The 16246-nt window shown below is 36.1% G+C and overlaps 1 long non-coding RNA gene and 1 pseudogene across 1 annotated transcript in view; both read right to left on the reverse strand.

Annotated features, from left to right (window-relative positions):
- LOC105740264 overlaps positions 1-16246 on the reverse strand; it is a 290190-nt gene that overhangs the window by 229791 nt on the left and 44153 nt on the right. The gene's annotated exons all lie outside the window — the stretch shown is intronic.
- LOC100579435 lies at positions 13998-14637 on the reverse strand (annotated as a pseudogene).

A 16246-nucleotide genomic window follows, 5' to 3' on the forward strand; every position in this document is an offset into this window, starting at 1 on the left:
GCAAAAGAAAGAGAAAGGAGAATAGCTTTCTCCCTGGCAAAAGAGAGGGGCTTCCAAGAGGAAAATCCGGCCTGTGGCTGACCACAGCAGATTTTTCTAAACAGGCTTTAGGAGACAGTGTCTGATTTACATAGGTCCCATAGATTGGTCTGACCAAGTGTGACATTTACATAGCACACGGGGAAGGCTGGCCACCCCACCCTAATATTATGCAAATGGGCTTTCCACTTGGCCAGCACCATCTTGTCTGCTCCTTACTGTACATGTGGCTGGCAACAAGAAGGGAACATGGAGCCACCATTTTGAACATGCCTAGTCCCAGGTAGCCTTTTCCCATTGGCACAACTGCTGGCATTCACCCGTGCAAGCTTCCAGCTTGCTTGTCTATGTCTGCAGTTCGATTTTACAGGCTGCTCTTTGTTAGAAAAGAAAATGATCTGGGGGCTGATTTTCATTAAAAGGAAAACCTTACCTAGGACTCCCATATCCTATCTGCCTAAATGATTTCTTCTTAACTCCTGTATCACAATGAGAGGTGAAGCCAGCTGGGCTTCTGGGTTTGGTGGGGACTTGGAGAACTTTTCTGTCTAGCTAAAGGTTTGCAAACGCACCAATCAGCACTCTGTAAAAACGCACCAATCAGCACTCTGTGTCTAGCTAAAGATTTGTAAATGCACCAATCAGCACTCTGTAAAAACGCACCAATCAGCACTCTGTGTCTAGCTAAAGGTTTGTAAACATACCAATCAGCACTCTGTAAAAACTCACCAGTTGGCGCTCTGTGTCTAGCTAATGGTTTGTAAACACACCAATCAGCACACCGTGTCTAGCTAAAGTTTTGTAAACACACCAATCAGCACTCTGTTAAAAACAGACCAATCAGCGCTCTGTAAAATGGACCAATCAGCAGGACATGGGCAGGGCCAAACAAGGGAATAAAAGCTGGCCACCCCAGCCAGCAGAGGCAACCTGCTTGGGTCCCCTTCCACACTGTGGAAGCTTTGTTCTTTTGCTCCACGCAATAAATCTTGCTGCTGCTCACTCTTTGGGTCCACACTACATTTATGAGCTGTAACACTGACTGCGAAGGTCTGCAGCTTCACTCCTGAAGCCAGAGAGACCACGAACCCACTGAGAGGAAGAAACTCTGGACACATCCGAACATCTGAAGGAACAAACTCTGGACACACCATCTTTAAGACCTGTAACAGTCACCGCGAGGGTCTGCGGCTTCATTCTTAAAGTCAGCGAGACCAAGAACCCACCGAAAGGAACCAATTCTGGACACAACGACAATATCTAATTAATCTCCTACTTAATGAGGTATGAAAAAATTAAGATATTTAAACTTGCCAGTTTTAATCTCCTTCCTTCTGGGGGGTTTTCATACTGTACTACAGGATTTTGGTCTCCATTGTATTATTATTGTGTATAGATTTTTCATCTTAGCAAGAAAGAATAGGTAGATAGATGATAGATAGGAATAATTATGTATATAATCTGTAGTCATAACCATTTAGGTATAAGTCTGTGTTCAAATATATACACAGCACAACTTTCATGAAGTTTACATTTTACTTTTTATTGCACGAATTATATATTCAAGTAGATTCATCAGGAAAGATAAATGGATTCTATATTCCTAAATCTTCACATAATTGACAGTCTCTCTGTTGTCTTTGCATTGACAAGACTGTATAGACCCCTAGTGTATGCACCTTCTAAACAAATTGCTCCACTTCCATCTGTCAGCTATTTGGCTGACAATTTAAAGCTAGACTAATTTTTTTACTTTTAGGTGACCTCTTGTTGTCTAGATATTTGAAGTGTTCTTTCTTTATTCTTAGAGTTCAATAAATTCACTAGGATGTTTCTGAATGTTGGTTGTTCTTTAATACAGTTTTTTCTGTATGATAAACCCTGATCTATAGTTTCAGGTCCTCATTCAATTCAGGAATGGTTTATTCTATTTTATCTTTGAATATTTGTCTGTTGCATGTGTTCTTTTCCTATTCAAGCATGACTATTATCTCCATGGATTTCTATTATTTTCTACAATTTTGATTATCGTCTATTCAATCACATTCTTTGAATGGTATGATATTCTCAAGCCTGTTCTCCATTCATAGGCTTTTACATTGTTACTTCTCTTTCTTGCTTCCAATGCAGTTTTAAGATCATCAGTGTCATTCCCCCCCTTAATTTATTTCATGTTAACTTCCCTTTTGTTGCAGCCTGTCTCTTTCTCATCTTCTTATCATCTCCAACTTCATAGAGCTAATATTTTATTTAATTTCCTTTAAGAAGGTGAAGTCATCCAATCTTTCTGCTGTTATCTGGGAGATATCTTCTTTGAACATATGCTTTTTATCAAGCAAACATAGCATATCATGCTTTCCTTTAAGCTCCATACTTACTGCATAGAGACCTTTTTTTTTTCCCTTTATCCATTTTTAAATGTGACTGTTTCTTAAATTCCGAAAATTGACATAGATTAGTTGCCTTACTTCTCTGGTATACACTTGAATTCCCTAGTTAGAAGTTGGTTGGAGCCTGGATGTTGGCGTTTATGTTGTTTCTATCATTCAGGTGCTATGATGAGAGGGGATTAAGAGCAGCTGTGAGCAGCCACAGTCAGGATGCTTAACTCTGTGCCTGCCTTGGTAATATGTTCATGAGAGGGGTTGGGTTGACAGCTGTTTGATTGATGTAGCGGCCCATTCTCCTTTCTTTGCTATATTTGGTGCTCAACTACAGCAGTAATCCCAAGCTAAAACAATGGCCAGTGGCAACAGAGCAAGACACTCTCAAAGAAAAAACAACAACAACAACAACAACAAAACTAAATCAATAAATAAAACAATGGCCAGTCTCTAAGGTCCACTGCTGGGCCTTCAGGAACAGCAACTACAAGTGAGGTGTTCTCCACTTTACCCTGGCCTGCCAATGAGCCCAACTTTGCAAGACAGTGGTAAAAGTGTCCAACAGCTTCAAAGCATGTGGGAGGAATATATGATGAATGCATGTCATGGATTGGTGAACTGATCAAAATACAATGGCTCACAGATTGAATAAGGAAAAAATGGGAGAATAAACAAATATCTTATTTCACAACAAAGAACTAATGGAATTCTAAGTGTATTTTCATAAAATGAAGTTCTGCATTTTTAAAGTATCATTTACATGTGTTAAAAATAATGAGAATATACTTTAGAATTATCTGTTGTGAAACTATTATAAAAGTGGCAACTATTTTAACATACTTTTTTAAAAAAGCTTTTATTGTTTAAAAAAGGCAGCTTAGAGTTTTTATTTTTGTATGATGCCTCATTACAATTTTATTTTTTAAAAAGTTGGCAGTATAAATAAACATATCACAATTTCAACTGTAAAAAGATACTTTAAAAATCTAATGTATCACTATTTTCTAGAGATGACAATTCAGTTCCTAATGTATACATTTGTTTAAAATTCTTGGAAAAGAAGAAAGGATATGTGGAAGATTTTGAGGTGAATAATGAAATAATTTGATGATTCTTAGAGGCAACAAGGCAAGAGTCTTTGTTTAACCTTAGAAGTGTCTGCCACTCAAACTAGGTAAAAAGCATTATGAATCTACTTGGTTATCTAATACATAATTTCTCAAGATTCTCTAGTTGAAAATGCTTTTTAAGATTTTTATAACATGAAATTATTGCTGCTGTAAACATTATCTCAATATTCCTCTTACTATTTTGTTTATAAAGAAACTAATAACTAAAGAAAGTTTCTACCAGCTTAGTATCTCTTCTATTATCCAGCAAGAAAACAAAAACAATGCCAGATTAATCACTTTTTTGAAGTTACTAGAGAAATTTTATATTTCCAATATCATTTAGGAAAAGAAAGGAGCTGACTTCTCTGCAGAATAATAAAACTGATTTTTAAATTTCTATCTAAAGTTTAAGTTCCTCTTTTGTTTCTCAATATTAAATGTAAAATCACACCTGTCCATTAATCATACATATGTCTCCACATCTCTAGACAATAGTCAATAATTTAAGTAAAATTTGTCCAATAGTCGGAAAAACCATCTGTTAAAGGGAACAATGACTAGGTAGAGACATCATGTTTCTGAATTTCTGATTTAAACAATATTGTCTTTGAAAACAACACCCAACAATGATGTCATCTTGGCTGGTTTTTGACACTGTAATATTCTAAACTCTCTACCATCACTACTGGAAGCTAGAAGACATCACAGAAAAAAAAAAGATGATATTCAACTCACAAAACAATTTTCAAGGTCAGTCTATTAAAAAGTGTTATTTTATGCAATAAATTATGAAGCAAATCTTAGAATTGTTATCGCTTTGTTGGTTTTTTTCCCTTCTCTTGCCCACTGGAGTATCCAATCAATAATTTATTAAAATTGTTGAAGCTTCCCTCCCAGGGAGGGGACCTTTGGTATCTCTCTGGATGTCTCTGCATTTCAAAGCCTGTCTGATGTCATGTAGGTGACTAATCATCACTTTTTTTGTTGACTTAAGCCATAATTCTCAAATGACCAAATGAAACCATCTATATAAAGTCCTTAGCATCATGCCAGCAAAGAGTGAATACACCATAAATCTTAGTTGTCATTATGTATTGCTAATATCATCATTATATTGTTACCTCTTAGTAAACATTCTTAAATATATGAAATATTAAGAATACCTCTCCATATTAGATTCAGTGAAATTTTTTTGTTGCTCTCCATCAATATCTTTATTTACTTTGAAAAAGTTAGTTTCTCTCTTGTTCTATTTTTTAAAATTTCTGCTTATCCCTGACCCTGTCTTTGTCTTCCCCTATGTCTTCCCCTCTTTCACTTCCTCTGCTCCTTTCCTTCTATATTTAAATGTATTGTTTTTAAATATATTTTAAAGTATACATTATATACATAGTTTTCTTTTTTCTACATATGCTCTGAATTTTCTATTTGGAGAAGTTGGCACAGAAAGACAAACTACAATAAGGACTCTTCTTCTGAAGATCCTTTAAAATTTAGAATTTCCTAGTTTTCTCCTTTTTTTTTTTTTTTTTTTTTGAGAAGGAGTCTTGCTCTGTCACCCAGGCTGGAGTGCAGTGGCGCGATCTCGGCTCGCTGCAAACTTCGCCTCCCAGGTTCAAGCGATTCTTCTGCCTCAGCCTCCCGAGTGGCTGGGATTACTGGCATGCACCACCAGACCTAGCTAATTTTTGTATTTTTAGTAGAGATGGGGTTTCACCACCTTGGCCTGACTGGTCTTGAACTCCTGACCTTGTGATCCACCTGCCTCGGCTTCCCAAAGTGCTGGGATTACAGGCATGAGCCACTGTGCCCAGCCCCTAGATTTCTTAAATCAAGTTTTTCATCTCATGATCTGCCAAGGGTCACAAATTTAGTGCCTCCAAATTCAGGAAGGCAAATTAAAGCGTGACACTGGCAAAATGCTCCCTCTAGCAAACTGGGGAGAATGCAGGCAGCAGCAACCAATTGCTGCCCAGGGGAACTATAAACCCATTTTGTCCAAATCTTCTGATTTTTCAAGAGAAGGTAAATTATGAAAGATTTTTGTTAAATCTACAAACTATTAAATGTTAATATTCAATTTGTAAGTCTTTAAAACACTGTATGAGACCCTTAAAATACGTAAAATCTTTGACACTTAGGTTTGTCAAGATGTTGAGCTCAGCACAGAATATACTTCCCATTTTATTGGGCACAGTTGTTGCTAGTAAGAGGCTGCTCAGCAGAAAATAACTTTCCCAGTATCCTTTGCAGTTAGGTGAAGCAAAAAATGGAGTTTTCACCAACAGCATGTGAATGGAAGTGATGGGTCCGTAGAAACTACCCATGTAAGCCTCCTCCGTGTGCTCTTTCCTTTCTGGCTGGGTTGAATGGAAAGAAACACAAAGGCATCATCATTTTGGGACCTCATATAATTGCATGAAGATGGACTACCATACCCGCCCGCTCAGTCACACAGGATTGTTCTGTCTGCAAGATTGTGATTAAAACACTTATGTTTGTAGATCCAATTATTACAAAGTTAGCCTCCATTAACTCAGTAAATTTAGGAGATTTTAAAAGATAAGTTGATCTTCAAGCTTATTTACAGTTTTTAATATGCAAGGAATTATTGAACCCAGATTTTTGTCCACCATTTCACTTACCAGAGGAAATCCTAAATTTTAAGAGATATTTAGAAGAAGGTGTCATTAAGTATAGTTTACCTCTCTATGCCAACTTCTCCAGTACAAAATTCAGAGCATGTGTAGGGAAAAATAATAAGCATAGAATGTCCACTTTAAAATGCACTTAAAGATAAACTACACTACTGTGAAATTTTATATAATGTAAATTTATATTAATTTAGTTCTTCTTATACTTTGAAAGTTTATTTTTTATTGTAACACCTCTATGAAGTAGGTATCTTGTATCTGTTTTACAGAAGAGGAAACTGAGGCACAGAGAATTTAAGTGATGTGATCAAGGTCTTATAACTAGTAATTGACAAAGCTAGGATATTGGAACCAGGCAATTTGGCTCCAGAGTCTGTGTCCTCAGCCACTAAATTATACTACTCTCCCAGAGTTTGTTTGGCTTTTTAAAAATTCCCTTTCAGGATTTCTGAAAAGTTTATTTTAGTTGATGCTATGCATATTCTTTGTGTTATAATAGTCAGGAGCAATGATGGACACAAAAGAAACCATCATGAGAAAAATTCTCAAGCCAATTTGGCAGACTTTTCCGCCGATTAGCAATTATGTCAACTCTTCAGCTTCCTCCAATTTGAATTTATTACATTTTTAAATATGAATATCCTCGCTCTCAAATTTTGCTAATAAAAAGTATGAAAGTTAACATGCAGACAGTTTTTTATGGCAGCCTGCTTTAGGTAAAATTTATCACAAAAATGTGTAGATGTTTTTAGTAGAGATTATAATATTTTATTCATGTTACTTTGTAGTTTATAAGGCATACACATAACTCAAGGAAATCTCATAAAGAGATCTGCACCATCATGTTCACTGAGGCATTCTTCACAGTAGCCAGCATATGGAAACGACCCAAGTGTCCACGGGTGAAAAAATAGATAAAGAATCTGTGGTAGACGTACAGATAATCTCTAACTCATGAGGGTTGTACTTATGATTTTTCAAATCTATGATGGCGTGAAAGTGATATACATTCAGTATAAACCGTACTTTAAGTGCTTATACAATCATTCTGTTTTTCACTTTCAGAATTCAGTGAATTACATGAGGTACTCAACACTTTGCTGTAAAATAGGCTTTCTGTTAGATGATTCTGTCCAACTGTAGGCTAATGTAAATGTTCTGAGAATGTTTAAGGTAGGCTATGCTAAGCTATGATGTTTGGTAGGTTGGATGTATTAAATACATTTTTTCCACTTAGGATATTTTTAGTTTATGATTGGTTTATTGGGCCTTAACCAGCTATCAAGGAGCATCTGTATAGAATGGAATATTATTTATCTGAAAAAAGAATGGCATCTTGCCATTTGCCAAAACATGGATAATCCAGTTAAGTGAAATCAGTAAGGCACAGAAAAAAAATTGCACAATCTCACTTATATGTCAAACACACAAAAAATTCAGATATACAGAGATAGAAAAAATAGTGCTTACTAGAAATGGGGGCGGGAAGAAACGAAGAGATGTAGCTCGGAGGATAAAAATGAGCATGTATGTATGATGAACAAGTCTAGAGACCCTAATGTACAACATGAGAACTACAGGTAATGAAACTGTATTGGAGATTCATGCTACATGAGTAGATTTAAATGAAAAGAAAGGCTATGTTAGATGATAGATGATAGATAGATAGATAGATAGATAGATAGATAGATAGATAGATAGATATGTTCATTTGCTTCACTATGGTAACATTTTTACTGTCTATATGTATCCCATAACATCATGTTGTATACATTAAGTGTACATGATAAAATGTATTTTTTAAAAATCAATGAAAATAACAAAAATAAAAAATAAAAAGCATGCAAAGAGAAGCCATCTAATCATTCTGATTTTGATATAATCCAGTTGTTGAACCCAGTACTCCTGTCTGCCACCCACTCTCTTACACACTCCAACGGTGACAGACTAAACCTCTTATCTTCTAGAGTGCGGGTGGGGAGAAGGGGAAAAGAAAGATGGAGTAGAAAGCTATCAGAAGAAGATGAGGGGGTACAGTTGGTTCTCCCATTCCCACTATTATCTGTTCCTAATATCCTCAATATGAATGGACGAAATACCAACAACCAGGAGATTTCTGGACTCCCCGCTGCACTCTTAGACTTGCCAAGCAGTAGTAGAACTCAGGATTGCTTCCACTAATATTTGAGCCAGAAAACAAAACTGCCAACAGGTGGCACTAAACAATAAATAAGAAATGGACAGCTTGGGATGGAATTCCTTGGGGGCTAGCTGGGCTCAGCCAGTCAGTTCACTAACCTTGAAAAAATGCAACTCCTTATTTTATGGAATTTAATTGTGTTGTTTCCTACATATTAACTAATGGCAGGAGTGTAAAGTACTTTCCAGTACATTATCTTATTTGATTTAATGACCCTAAGAAATGGGCATGGCTTATATATTATTATTGTACCTTTGGTAGAGGAAATTGAAGCACAGAGATTAAATGTGATGTTGATTAATACAGAAAATAGTATTATTGATTGCTGATTTTGAAAATAAATTCAAAAAGTAATTTTAAATGGAGGTTTTTTAATTACTCTATTATAAAAGCTCTGAGTATAACACGGCATCGTAACTCAGGTAAATGGTTTCCATGGCAGCCACTATAATACAGCTCACATATGTTATTCCCTTGTCATGTAACATCCAACATACAAGATGCTAAGGTCTGAGAACAGTTGCTACTTACATGCCATTTACACTGTGTTCCTCAAATAGCAGCTGTCTTAATCAAGCTATTAGCATCATTATAACACTATCTCATCAGCTTAGACAAGGGAGCAAGTCTTAGTGCTTTGCTATATATAGCCAGCAGACATAGAGCCAATTTACGGGATAACTATCTCGTATTTTTAAAACAGAAGTTTTAAAGAAGCAACATGCAGAAGAACTTCTTCCAGTTTTACACTAATTAGAATTAGATTTTCGCTTTTTTAACCTACTTTAAAAGAAGCATTAATAATCTGAGAAAGAAGCATTAACAATCTCGTATCCATACTGTAGTTTAAAGAAGCATTAATAATGAGATCCATACTATAATTTAAAAATTAGGATTATAACTCAAAGCTGTCAATACATACAGGCTGTCATGCTGTTAATGAGATCTACAGAAAACCTTATACTGGCTTTGACTGTTTGTTTTTCTTAAAGTCTTAAATTAATAGTTAGCATTGGTTAGGAAAGGAATAATAATAGTTGTACCTAAAATATGTGTCTATATCATAGATACTAGATTGCACTGTTTAATTATGTAATAGTAAAAAAAAAAGGCCATAAGAATTTGAAAAGAATGTTCAACTAAGAATCCCATTAATTTGAGTAAGGTAGATGCATTTGTTTTGAAAACTAATCAGTTTGTTAAAAGGTTCTAAAACAGAGGGAAAATTAGTCTAATAATAGAGACTTGCACTTCAAACATTAGTCTAGAAGAAATAAAAATAGACAAATTCATTCTCAGTTCTGCATTATTAATTCAGATTGTTGAGCTCATAAGGCTCCAGGCACTCAATAATAAAACTCACTTGTATCAAATCTATGACTTGTTCTTTTGCAGGGCAAATCTTTTCCTTATGAATAGGATACTAAACACACTTTAGATTTCAGAAGTAACTCACGGAAAAAGGAAGTGTTTACAGCCTATTAGCATTCTCATTTACCATTTCAGTTACTTGGAAGTAAAACTTAATATTAATATTTCAGATTAACATTAAAGAATGGGTACTTTAAAAAGAAGATAGCCCCTCAAAATAAAGATGAAAAACATTAAGTACATGTTTCATCGATTTAAAAAACTTTTTTCACATGTTAGTACTGCAGAAATCAAGATGCATCTTCTCATCAATAATGTGTCATAGTATAATTGGAAGCATTTTTTTCTTTCTTGGTGGTACAAGAAAAACTGTTCATCTTAAAATGAATGGCTTTTAGATTCAATGAAATATGTTATCTGGTTTCTGCCTCTCTGCTGAAACTGAATGAATACGTTTTCCCTACTTGCGTTGCCTTTACCTCCTTTTTCTTGCTTTTAAAATGTATTTTAAAGAATCTCCTGCTTTTCTCTAATATTTTCATGATGATGGTTCAAGTTTTGTGTGTGTATGGACATGACTATTTTGCATATATTACGTATATATACAATTCTATAGCTAGAGAAATGACGGAACATACTGAAATTAAGGAATGTGAAGTTATTATATTGGGGGGAGAAGACAATAGAGACGTCATATAAGGTTGGGAAACTCATGCAGTAGTGAGATAGTTATGTTTTAGCAATAACTTATTGCACAATGACTTGGAGACATTTGCTTTGACATTGACAATGACACAAACATAAACGTTAAAAACATTCTAGGATATTATAATAATGCCAATTTCTCTAAACTAAACCTTTCTGCCTAAATCTTATTTTTATAATACCAAGTGGTATATACTTTTTCCATACCATTGCAGTAAGCAATTATTTCCCTTATTTATTGTTATAACTTGGTGGCTTCGTTTTTGTATGTGTGTCACTTGTATTTCAAAATTATGTTGCAAATGCTATTGGAATAGAATAAGCCATAGAGAATTATGCTGTATTTTTTTTTCTTTTTTTTTTTTTTTTTGAGACGGAGTCTCGCTGTCGCTCAAGCTGGAGTGCAGTGGCGCGATCTCGGCTCACTGCAGGCTCCGTCCCCTGGGGTTCACGCCATTCTCCTGCCTCAGCCTCCCGAGTAGCTGGGACTACAGGCGCCCGCCACCTCGCCTAGCTAATTTTTTTTTTTTTTTTTTTTTTTGAGACAGAGTCTTGCTCTGTCGCCCAGGCTGGAGTGCAGTGGCGCAATCTCGGCTCACTGGAAGCTCCGCCTCCCGGGTTCACGCCATTCTCCTGCCTCAGCCTCTCCGAGTAGCTGGGACTACAGGCGCCCGCCACCACGCCCGGCTAATTTTTTGTATTTTTAGTAGAGACGGGGTTTCACTGTATTAGCCAGGATGGTCTCCGTCTCCTGACCTTGTGATCTGCCCGCCTCGACCTCCCGAAATACTGGGATTACAGGCGTGAGCCACCGCGCCTGGCCTGCTGTATTTTTCTCTTGTAATTTCTCACTTTTCCTGATACAGTTTAAATAATGTTATTTAAAGGACTGATTAACTGGGAGGATTCATCTCCTCAGCCTGCTTGTAAATAATAGAAAAATGCACAACCAACTCTTTTTTAGGTAATGAAAATAGATATACAATATTTTAGGTGTTACTTTCATAATCACATTCTAGCTATTATTGCATGCCTTGACTGAGGTTCAATACAGAATCATCAGCTACTTTCTTATAGAAGAAATAAGTCAATAAGTAACATTATGAAGTTGAACAAATGTGAATAAAGCAGCATTGGTGCATCTAACTTACACTATTATCTGGACTAAATTAGGTGAAGTTATAAAATTTACATTTCTTACTGTGGTGATAGTTTGCGGTTATTCCTTTCTTGGTGCTTCTAATAGTTTATTTTGAAGAACAAACATAACTCTGTTGAATATTGTAACAGATGTTCCATATACTTCTTCAAAATGGTCTTCTATTGTCTTTATTTACACTAAAATTATAGATTTTTAAATGAGAATATAAATAATTACCCAGTAATTGTCAGATGTATCTATATTAAACACATATATATGTGATCTGTATACACAAACACACACACAAACCATTCATATTTCATGTTGTTCTCATCAAAATTTACAAAGTGGCAATTCACCTGTGTTGAAATCTTAGCAATGGGAATGTTATTAGTTAAAATTTTAAATCTTCAAGCCTTGTCTTTCCCATTTGACAGTGGTAAGCATAGAGTGTACTGAACTCTATAGACCAGCACAAATCTTCTGAGTCTTTGGGGACTCTTTCTGGCCTGAAATAAAAATGTCTTAGACACAAATGATTCAGCCAGGAATAAACCTCTGCTCCTGAACTTCAGTGTCTCATTAATTCTTGAATGTTTCAAGGTTTTTAACATCCAAACTCAATAAAAAAAGCTGTATTTTCTGTTATTTTCAGGTCAAGACATAAATGATAATACTAGTTCCAAAGAGCTTTCCAATTTGAAACTATTTCTAGTTCAAATTTTTATTTTCATAAGAAATTCTGAATTTCAAATTGCATGATAAATTCACAGGTAATATCTGCTTCACAGATACATCATAATACGAGAGGGTTCAGCTTATTGGATGTGGTCTTAGCAGCTCAGACTGCCTAATACTAAAGCAAACAAAATATGTTGCAAAATTTGATCCAAAATAAGATGCTTATACAGCTCAAAACATAGTATTCAATGTCAGAGCAAGCTTAGCTCTGGTCTAGCAATTATCAATTTTTGAAATGTATGAGGACAGATAAGGTTACTCCAGTGCTGTAAGTAACAGTCAGCAAGAAGTTCAGGTCTAGGAGACTAGGGGTACTTAAAGCTAGATAAGTTAGACCGCATTATAAAGTGTGACAATCTGTTCATTCACTACACAACTCCAGTCTTTGGCTGTAAAGTGTTATCCTTCATACCTTCATTGGCTGAAATGATCCATTCCTCTAGGAGAACACTGACAAGAATTAGGCCATATCAGTCCTAATATCAGGTCCTTATTCAAATAGGTTAATACTTAAGCGATCCTCTAGTCCTGGAGGAGACTACAATGTTAGGGAAAGAAAATGAGTTCTCAAGACTAAGTAGGTATTTCAGGATACCAAAATGCTCAGGTGCTAAGCCCTAATCTCTTGGGAGCCAGAGTTACTGGAAGGCCTTGGAAGGAAAGCACATACTAGCTTAATCAAATGTGGCTTAGTTTTTATGCTTCACATGAAGTTAGGAAATACATAGTCCAGGCTTGGTGCATCTGCTCATATATGCCCTCAAAAATTCAATTGCCTTCCATCTTTCTAATCTGCCGTTCCTAAAGTGGGTCTTTTCTCCTCATGGTCACAAAATGCCTGCCTATTATATCCATATTACTGGCAGGATGACTGGCTTTTTTATTCATGAACAAAAAGCCATCTCCAATATTTTATTATCTGTAAATGTAACACATGACCGCCCTTGACTGCAGCCAAGGTTGAGAGATTAAATTATTTTCTTTAGGTACATCAGTGGCCTGAACATAATCAGAGTTACATTAGTAAGAAAGAGAAATTAGATGGATATTGGGTAGACACCTTCAGTGTCTGCTATGAATATCTCACATATATATTACCGTGCATTTTGATATTTGGATCCCAAGAAATCTGTGATGAAATTTAGGAAGAAATTATTGCAGATATCTTATCTTGAGAACATTAGGTAAAAATGGGACACTAAATCTGAGAATTACTTGCCTCCTTCCTAAGGAAATTTAATAAGAAATAAATAGTTTTGGCTTCTTTAGGTTATTAAAAAGTACAAGTATAGACATATATGTGAATTACAGACCCCATTCTTAATTCCTAATATAAAAAAGGATATCACATCTCTCTGAACCGTTACGCATCCTACATTGTTTTGATGCAAAGACAAAACATAGTACATTTTAAGTAGGTCTTTTCTTATTTTGGAGATGAACATATAATTTGGGACATTCTTTTTGACATAGCATTGAATTTTTGATGCTATATGGAAGATATAGGAATAAAAATTACATCAACAAATTACACTTCGCAAAGAGAAGAACAGACAGGGATGTAGACCGCTTTATAAGAGTTTTTTTTTTTTTGACAGGAAGTAGAATTTATCGGTGAGTATTAAGAGGGGGGCAGCACAGTGGAAGCCCTCATGAGTGCAGGGCCCGCCACTTGTCCAGAGGGCCACTACTGGGGATGTACTTGACCCCACAGACGTCTGGGATGAGCCATTTTTCAGCCACCATGTCTTCAAATTCATCAGCAATGAACTTGGTGAAGCCACTTCTTTGAGATGTGGACCTTCTGGCGTCCAGGAAACTTTAACTCGGTCCTGCGCAGGGCCTCAGTCACATGCTCCTTGTTCTGCAGCTTGGTGCGGATGGACATGATAACTTGGCCAATGTGAACCCTGGCCACAGTGCCCTGGGGCTTTCCAAAGGCACCTCGCAGGCCTGTTTGGAGCCTGTCAGCCCCAGCACAGGACATCTTGTTCATGAGGATCACGTGGAAGGGGTGGAGCTGCACCCGGATATGGAAACCATCTTTGCCACAACCTTTTACCATGTACTTATTGGCACAAATTAGGGCAGCCTCCAGGGCTTCAGAGGATAGCTGCTCATATTCATCTGACACCATGTGGCCACAGAGCGGAAACTCATCCACTTTTGCCTTCTTCTGCCCCAGGTCGAAGATGTGAATCTTGGCATCAGGGACACCTTGGCGGAAGCGAGATTTTGGGTACGGCTGGTTCTTACAATACCGGTAACAACGGGCAGGGCGGCGGCCCATGGTGACACCAGGATCTTCAGTGGCGCGCCGAAGGGAAAGAGAGCTATAATAGTTTCTTTTAAAATGATCATAGTCAAGTCTATAGCTCTAAATATTAAAATGCCATCACGGAGTATAGTATTTGCAACTTCTTAATTCAAACGTGAAACTTGACAATTTGTTTTCAAATTTCTTTGATAAAATTTATTTGGACTAAATGTTTTGCTCTCCTTATCTAAGCTAGAGATTTTCTATCTTATTGCATGTGTAAATTTACAACATAGTTCCATTCTTGTACTGTACGTCAAATATGGCTCTATTAACTTATTTTCCTTAACAATGATATGTAGTCTAATTATAGATATTATTTTACATTTTTCAAAACGTAGCCTAATTATATTCTTTATTTTCTATATTAGAAAACATATATATATATTTTTTGAGACGGAGTCTTGCTCTGTTGCCCAGGCTGGAGCACAGTGGCGCAGCCTCGGCTCACTGCAAGCTCTGTCTTCTGGGTTCACGCCATTCTCCTGCCTCAGCCTCCTGAGTAGCTGGGATTACATTAAGCACTTTTTTTTTTAAGGTTGACTTCAGATGTTTTTGTTTTACTGATCACAATCATTTCTAACACACTTTTTGTTATAAAGCCACATGTATATGAATTACATCACTACAGTAAATCGTGGGGGGCTGAGAACTTAAGATTTTATCAGTTTGCTGAAAGGCAGGTTTTTGTTTTATTTGTTATTTGTTTCATTTTGTTTTTTTATTTGTCAAGCTATTGCTTCATTGCTCATAGAAATTTGATAGCTCTAATTTTGTTTATTATGTGATTAATAAACAGGAAGAAAAAGAAAGGCAAATGCTACCATTTCGTGTGGGATATTCATGATGAAAAGTCACCTTCAAATATGGCACTCAAAAGTGATAGTAGCATATGGCAACTCTTCTAGGCTAATGTGTGATTTAAAATTCAGTGTTTAAAGGTATACTGGTTTGAGGACAAAGAGAATCCTTTTGGAACATTGCAACACTGGAAAGACAATACAACTCCTCTCTGCTTCCAGAAGAGTGGATTACAGAATGGAAACAGAGGAAACAAAATTATTCAACACTATCCTTAGTCACTTTGCCATAAACTACAGGAGAAGACAAAACAAAACATTCAGTCATGTATTCATAGCTGTTTCCCTCACAGGTGGTATCCTTTGATTTAGTTTATTGACAGAGGAGACATTGGCTGCACAGTCAAGCAGCAGTGCTGATCCAGTCATCTCTGGAGGCCACGGTCATACGATAGCCAACAAAATGGAAAATATGGTAAGAGTGTTTCTGCTGAAAGCAACCAACCTGATGAAATAAATGTTTCAAGACATAAACTAGTTAACGTAAGAATTACATAGCAGCAAATGTGAAGGACATATTTCATGAGGCAAACATAAAACACTACTAGCTAAATGGTAGAAGAACATTTTATGGATGAAAATTTTACACGTCTTATATTTTTCACTGGACTGACTAAAAAATGTTGCATCCGGATAGTTCAAGTTAATGTAAACTTATAGTTTTATTGTGATGTTTTGAATGAAATAGCATGTATAAGATGATTATATACAATCTTTGACTA

Source organism: Nomascus leucogenys, chromosome 16 (genome assembly GCF_006542625.1).
Source record: "Nomascus leucogenys isolate Asia chromosome 16, Asia_NLE_v1, whole genome shotgun sequence".
NCBI lineage: Eukaryota > Metazoa > Chordata > Mammalia > Primates > Hylobatidae > Nomascus > Nomascus leucogenys.